Below are 6,466 nucleotides of genomic sequence, written 5' to 3'. Positions count from 1 at the left end.
CTCTCTCTCTCTCTCTCTCCCTCTCTCTCTCTCTCTCTCTCTCTCTTTTGGACACAGGGTCTCACTCTGTCACCCAGGCTGGAGTGCAGTTGTGCAGTCTCGGCTCACTGCACCCTCTGCCTCCTGGACCCAAGCTATCCTCCCACCTCAGCCTCCTAAGTAGCTGGGACTACAGGCACGCACCACTGCTCCTAGCTAATTTTTGTATTTTTGTAGAGACAGGGTTTTGCCATGTTGCCCAGGCTGGTCTCAAACTCCTAAGTTCAAGCGATCCAACCACCTCAGCCTCCCAAAGTGCTGGAATTACAGGCATGAACCACTGTGCCCAGCCCCTTCAGGACTTTCTTCAGGACATTATTCCAGCTTTCCTTCTCTGAAAAGGCCCCTCAGCCTAAATAAAGCAGAAGATTATTAATAAATGTTAAGGGCAAATTTCTGGAACCAGACAGCTTGTATTTGAATCCTGTGTCCAAAACTTACTACTAGCTGTGTGATCTTGGAAAAGTTACCTCACCTGTCTGGGCCTTAGTGGATGTGAGATACCATTAATAATAATACCTACCTCATAGCCTTGTAAGGTGCACATAGTTAGGCTACTTAACCATTAAATAACAAACATTCTTGAGGTGAAGGGTCAAGCTTGATTCTGATTTGATGTTGAAACTGGACAGAAAGGCATGGGCAGAAAGGAAAGATTTCATTGAATGTATTGGAAGGCAATGGTTGAAGAAAAACTAAATTCATTTAGGTAGGTCCCTCATCACGTTCAGATGAGGGAACTTACAGTTTATTGGGGGCTGGTGAAATGAGGACAAAATGTACATCGTTGAAAATAGAATTATAGCTTGCATGTATACAGAGCTTTAGAGTTTGTCAAGAACTTTAATAAGCCTGTGCTCATCTGGTCCTCATTACAGCCATCAATGAGACAGTTACAGTCAATAAACCAGTTACACATGTGAAATATTTAGATCAGCTTGGGCACACTGAAATCTTCAATACATCTTAACTCTTACTATTATTCAAACTTGTGGCAGGTCAGAAACCAAATCCTCTCTAAGCTTTATTACTTTTGAGTGATAATACAAATGAATATTTTTTTGGGGGTGAGAGAAAGCAATGATTCTCATACTTTTGGATTTACATAATACTTCGAAAAAAAATTTTTTTTGAGACAGGGTCTTGCTCTGTCACCCAGGCTGGAGTGCAGTACACGATCTCAGCTCACTGTAACCACCTCTACCTCCCAGGCTCAAGTGATCTCATGCCTCAGCCTCCCAAAGTGCTGGGATTACAGGTGCCTGCCACCACACCTGGCTAATTTTTTTGTATTTTTAGTAGAGTCAGGTTTCACCGTGTTGACCAGGCTAGTCTCCAACTCCTGGCCTCAAGTGATCTGCCTGCCTCAGCCTCCCAAAGTGCTGGGATTACAGGCATGAGCCACCATGCCCAGCCAATACTTCAAAATATTTATGAATCTAAATAAGAATGCCAACTCCGTTGCAAAGTAAGAACATTGGGAAAAAATGTTCTTACAAGTGCTGTTTCTAATCACCTTCATTTTATAAAAGAATGAACTTTATAACCCCTGGAATTAGGAAGGTCATAATCTCAGAGTAAAGGACAGTCCTTCAGACGAAATCCATTTAACTGAAGATAATTCACTAGGTTGCCCTTATTTTTAGTACAGTTTACTGGCCCATGTTTGGAGACTCCAGGTATAAATTACCATAAAGTGTATAAGCATTCAGAGCTATTATCTCTCATGATGGTCCTACAAAAGGGGGATTGGCCTAGTCTATTCAGGCGACTATAACAAAAGTACCTTAGGCTGGGTAATTTATAAGCAACAGAAATTTATTTCTCACAGCTCTGGAGGCTGGGAAGTCCAAAATCAAGCTTCCAACAGATTCAGTAACTGGTGAGTGCCCGTTTCTCCTGGAGGTCACCTTCTATGTATCCTCACGTAGACAAAGGGCAAAGGGCTAACAAGCTCCCTCAGGCCTCTTTTATAAGGGCACTAATCTCATTCCCCGCCTCCACAAAAAGGCCCCATCTTTTAATACCATCACCTTGGGGATTATGTTTCAACATATGAATTTTGCAGGGACATGAACATTCAGACCACAGCAGGGAACGTAGTCTGTGAGGATATAGAGGTGCCAAAGATTAGGTGACTTGCTCAGGGTCACCCAGCTGGGCTGAGGCCTGGTCCCAGCATCTCAATGCTCTGGGAAGAAACAAGTCTTTTCCTCCAGGGGTGATTATGTGTTGGAGGGATCTCTGTTCCATGTGGTCATCCAGGGACCCAGGTTCCTTTCTTGTGATCCTCTATGCACTAAAGCTGAGATTCCTTTCCAGGAGACAACAGACCCCCAAGGGATCTATGGATGGAATTCAGAAATTAATGAACTTGAAAGAGAAAATAATTGCACCTTTATTTACACTAACTTCTGACATTTAACATTTATTTCCATTATGAATATAGACAACAAAGTGGTATTAGCAGTACTTATTTGTTGTCAATAGAAATCATAGATATTTTCATATCACATTGACGTTATTGCAGATAGCTTGAAATACTGTTTATACTATCACAACATTGAAATTATGGTAATTAGACTAGATCTTATTGTTTCAGTGTTAATAAGGAAGCACTATATCGCATAGTTTTTACATTTTGATAATTTTAATTCCATGTTTTTTATTTTATGCATGTAAAAGTATTAGCTGAGAAGGATAGCATAGACTTTACCAGCTGCTCAAGGGGTCCTAGGTTCATACAGAAAAGTTAGGAATCATGTTCTAGAGCCTTAGAGTCTTCTGTTGGATCCTCTGCATGTGACCAGAAGATGAAGGCAGAGATCGAGTCTGGAAGACTGTAAGGATTCAGGTCTAGAGTCACATCCCACAGCCAGACCTTAGTCACCTGGCTGGGAGATGTGGTTTTTTTCTGGGTGCTCAGGAGGAAAGAGGAAGCAGTTTAGAGAGAACCAGCCAGACTCTGCCCCATTATCATGTCACTTGCAATGACTCAAATTAGAGAGATACTGGGACCTCTTGTCTAGCATCCTCTGATTTCTGCAGGTAGTGGGAGGGAGGGAGGTGCTGGGCACCAGGCGCCCATCTTCCTTATTTTATTTGCAGGTGCAACAAGTCTATGTTGCATGGAGACAGCTCTAAGGGTGCTTGAGATTGAGTTTCTCAGATTTTCCTTTTGCTCTTCCAATGTACTGGCTGTTTTGCATCCCCAAGAACTTAGAATTTATTGGGGGCTGGTGAAATTAGGACAAAATGTACATCGTTGAAAATAGAATTATAGCTTGCATGTATACAGAGCTTTAGAGTTTGTCAAGTACTTTAAGAAGCCTGTGCTCACCTGGTCCTCGTTATAGCCCTCAACGAGACAGGGTATTTCCATATTCAGAGTTGGAAACAAAGCTCAGAAGGAGAAATGGATGCTCAAGGTCACAAACTAGAGGCAGACTCAGGGCTACAGTGGTCTCAATCCCTGTTCAATAGGCATGTATTAAATCCCTACTATGTCCCAGGCTCTGTGCTGGGGTCCAGGGACACAAAGATGATGAACCAGAAATCCACTCAACTTCTAGGGAGAATGCCCAATAGAAAAGCCAAGAATAGATAGGTAATTATATTACCACATATAATTATATTTGTTAAGACTCTTAATTGAAGAGATAAGAACACAAGTCAAATTAGTTTAATAAGAGGAATTTATTGGTTCATATAATAAAAAAATTTAGGAATGTATGGCTTTAGGCATGGCTGGATCCAGCTTCTCAAACCATATTGCATGAAATGTGTTTCTCTTATTCTCTGGGGTATGTGTGGCTTCATTTTTCAGACAAGGTCTCATCTCATGGTGGCAAAGATAGCCCCAGTGATTCTAGGCTTACCCTCTACTAGTTTGGCAACTTGAATCAAAAGATGGTACCTCTTTCTCAATTGTTCCAAAAACAGTCTTGAGGCTGACTCTCATTGGCCTGAATGGGGTCATATGACTATCCCTGAACCAATCACTATAATTTTGATTGACCAGGCCTGGTCACATATTGGACTCTGCATCTTAGGTGTTTTAATCAGCCTCCTTTGAACCGTATGGACTGATGTGGAAGGCCTCCCAAGGGAAAATTGGGGGACTGTCCCCCAAAGAAAGGGGAAAATACGCTGGGGAGGTAAAACCAACAGAGGCCCCTTATGGCAATGGTGGTGATAGTACTGGCCACTATGGGAACAGAGTGGGGAGACAATCCAGGCTGGAAGTTTGGGAAGGTAAGGCAGGAGACAGTACCAGGCACAGGGAACAGCATGTGTAAAGACCTAGTGGTGAAGAGACCATAACACTTGGGAAACTGTATATAGATGACAAGTGGGGTGGGAGGAACTACAGTGAGTTTGCAAGACCAGCTAGAAAGCCAGCTGATAAGACACTGGGGTGGTCTGGAATAGGGTTGGTGCTAAATTGCAAAAATGGCTGTACTTACTTATTTCTTATATCCACACCTCATCACAAAGGGAAATCTTTTTCTCTGCTCCTTGAATCTGGGCAGGTCTTATAACTTTCTTTGGCCAGTTCCAGGCCTAGGCCTCAAAAGAGACCTTGCAAACTTTCCCCCTGTCTCCTGGAACTCTACCTGGTCATTCTGTAAATGAGCCAGTGCCAGTCTGCTGGATGGTAAAAGACACATCAGCAGAGCTGAGCCATTCCACCTAAGTCCCTGTGATGTGAGAGAGCCCAGCTAAGGAAGGCAAAGCTGCTACTCACCCAACAGCTGGCTGCAGATATATGAGTTGGCCCAGGTGAGACCAGAAGAACCACCCTGCTGAGCCCATACCAAATTGCCAACTTCAGAACTGTGAGCTAAATAAGTAATTGTTTTAATCCACTAAGTTTTGGGGTAGTTTGTTTTTATGCAGTAATAAAGAACTGATACAGGAGATATTTATAGGAATAACATGTGTGATAGGGGAGGCAATATTCAAGAGCTTTTCAAAGAAAAATAACCAGATCTTGATGACCATCTGGATATGGAGGGTAATGGAGACAGGGGGTTGGGCAAGTGCTAGAATACAGAAGAAAGGGGAACATGTTCAAGGGGAAGATGGCTCATTCATGCATGCATTTCATAAATATCTATTGTGTACCTTTCTATGTCAAACAGAATGCTGGAAGCTGGTGACACAGTGGTAAACAGATGCAGCTCCTGCCTCTATTGAATCTGGCTTTGAGCAGGTGGAGTTTGAGACTAGTGGACATCTAGGTGGAGCCATCCAGTAGGAAGTCTGCCGACTTCTTATCCATTACTTTATCTACTGCCTCCTCCCTGATCATCTCCCACTTCTACCTTTCTGTTCCTGGTCATGTGTCCTTAAGTCTGTTCTCTCATCTGGTCTCACGTTGCCCATTTATGACAATAGCATCAAGGAGATGAGAACTCCATGAAGTCCTCAGCCTCCGTGAGGATAGGAATGTGCCTGTGCCTTGTCCTGCAGACTCAGATGGAGAGGCTGGGTCTGTATTTATGATTGGTAAACCCAGGATGGGCTACTTGTGTCTGGTCAATTGGAAGTAGCAGGATAGCAGACAAACTCAGGGAAGGGGCTGAGATCCTCTCAGAAGTGGTGGCCCGGCCACAGAGCCAGTTGTCACATGAGAACAGGTATGATTTATAGTGTAATGAGTGGGCTTCTAAGCCTGAAAAAACAATGGCATAAATCACCAAGACAGTCCAGAGCTAGAAGGAGACATGGGGAGGACTGGCAAAGATGGATACCCTCTTTATTCAGAGAAGATGGTAGCAGAATCAGGGTTATTTCCCTAAAATTCCTTTTACCCTTCCCTCTTGCTTAGTAGTCCTGGATTTCAGTGAGATTAGCCCCACCCCTAGCTCCAGGCTGGGACTGGCTGATCCTAGAGATTCTGTTCTGAAGCAGAACTACGGCTCCGCCCCCTGCTAGGGGTGGGTTGGGCAGCATTTGTGGAAGAGTGAGGGAAGCCTGTTATCAAGGTGCCTGGAGGGTGCTATTGGCACTTAGTTGGGGTTGGGGAGACCGGAGATGGTAATGTTCTGTGATGTACAAGATAATACAGCAAAATAAAGAATTGTCTCACCGAAGATGCCAGTCACACCAGTGCTGAAAAACACTTCTCACTCAGAGCGCCATCCCCTCCCTGGCCACAATGATTGGGTCAGGAAAACCAGGCCCAAACCAGTCAGTACTTGTCAAACCCCTGGCCCCAGGGACTGGTTTGAGCAGGAGGCTTAGGACCTGAGCTAGGAATTTGGGAATCCTTTGTCTCCTGCTCCTCCTGGAGGCTATGGTGTGAAGAGCTGAGGCTGGAACTGTGCACAACACAGAAGCCAGCCTGAAATTATGGCTGACATGTGATATTGTGCTGGCCTAGAGCCAGAACCAGAGCAAAACTATTTTATAAAATACAAAA

At 43.8% G+C, this 6,466-nt stretch overlaps 1 protein-coding gene across 6 annotated transcripts in view; it reads left to right on the top strand.

Moving 5' to 3' along the window:
• Positions 1 to 6,466, top strand: part of ADA (adenosine deaminase) — a 118,906-nt gene that overhangs the window by 495 nt on the left and 111,945 nt on the right. The window lies entirely within an intron of this gene.

This window comes from Cebus imitator, unplaced genomic scaffold, assembly GCF_001604975.1.
Source record: "Cebus imitator isolate Cc_AM_T3 unplaced genomic scaffold, Cebus_imitator-1.0 Scaffold132, whole genome shotgun sequence".
NCBI lineage: Eukaryota > Metazoa > Chordata > Mammalia > Primates > Cebidae > Cebus > Cebus imitator.
This window is presented reverse-complemented; position numbering and strand designations above follow the sequence as displayed.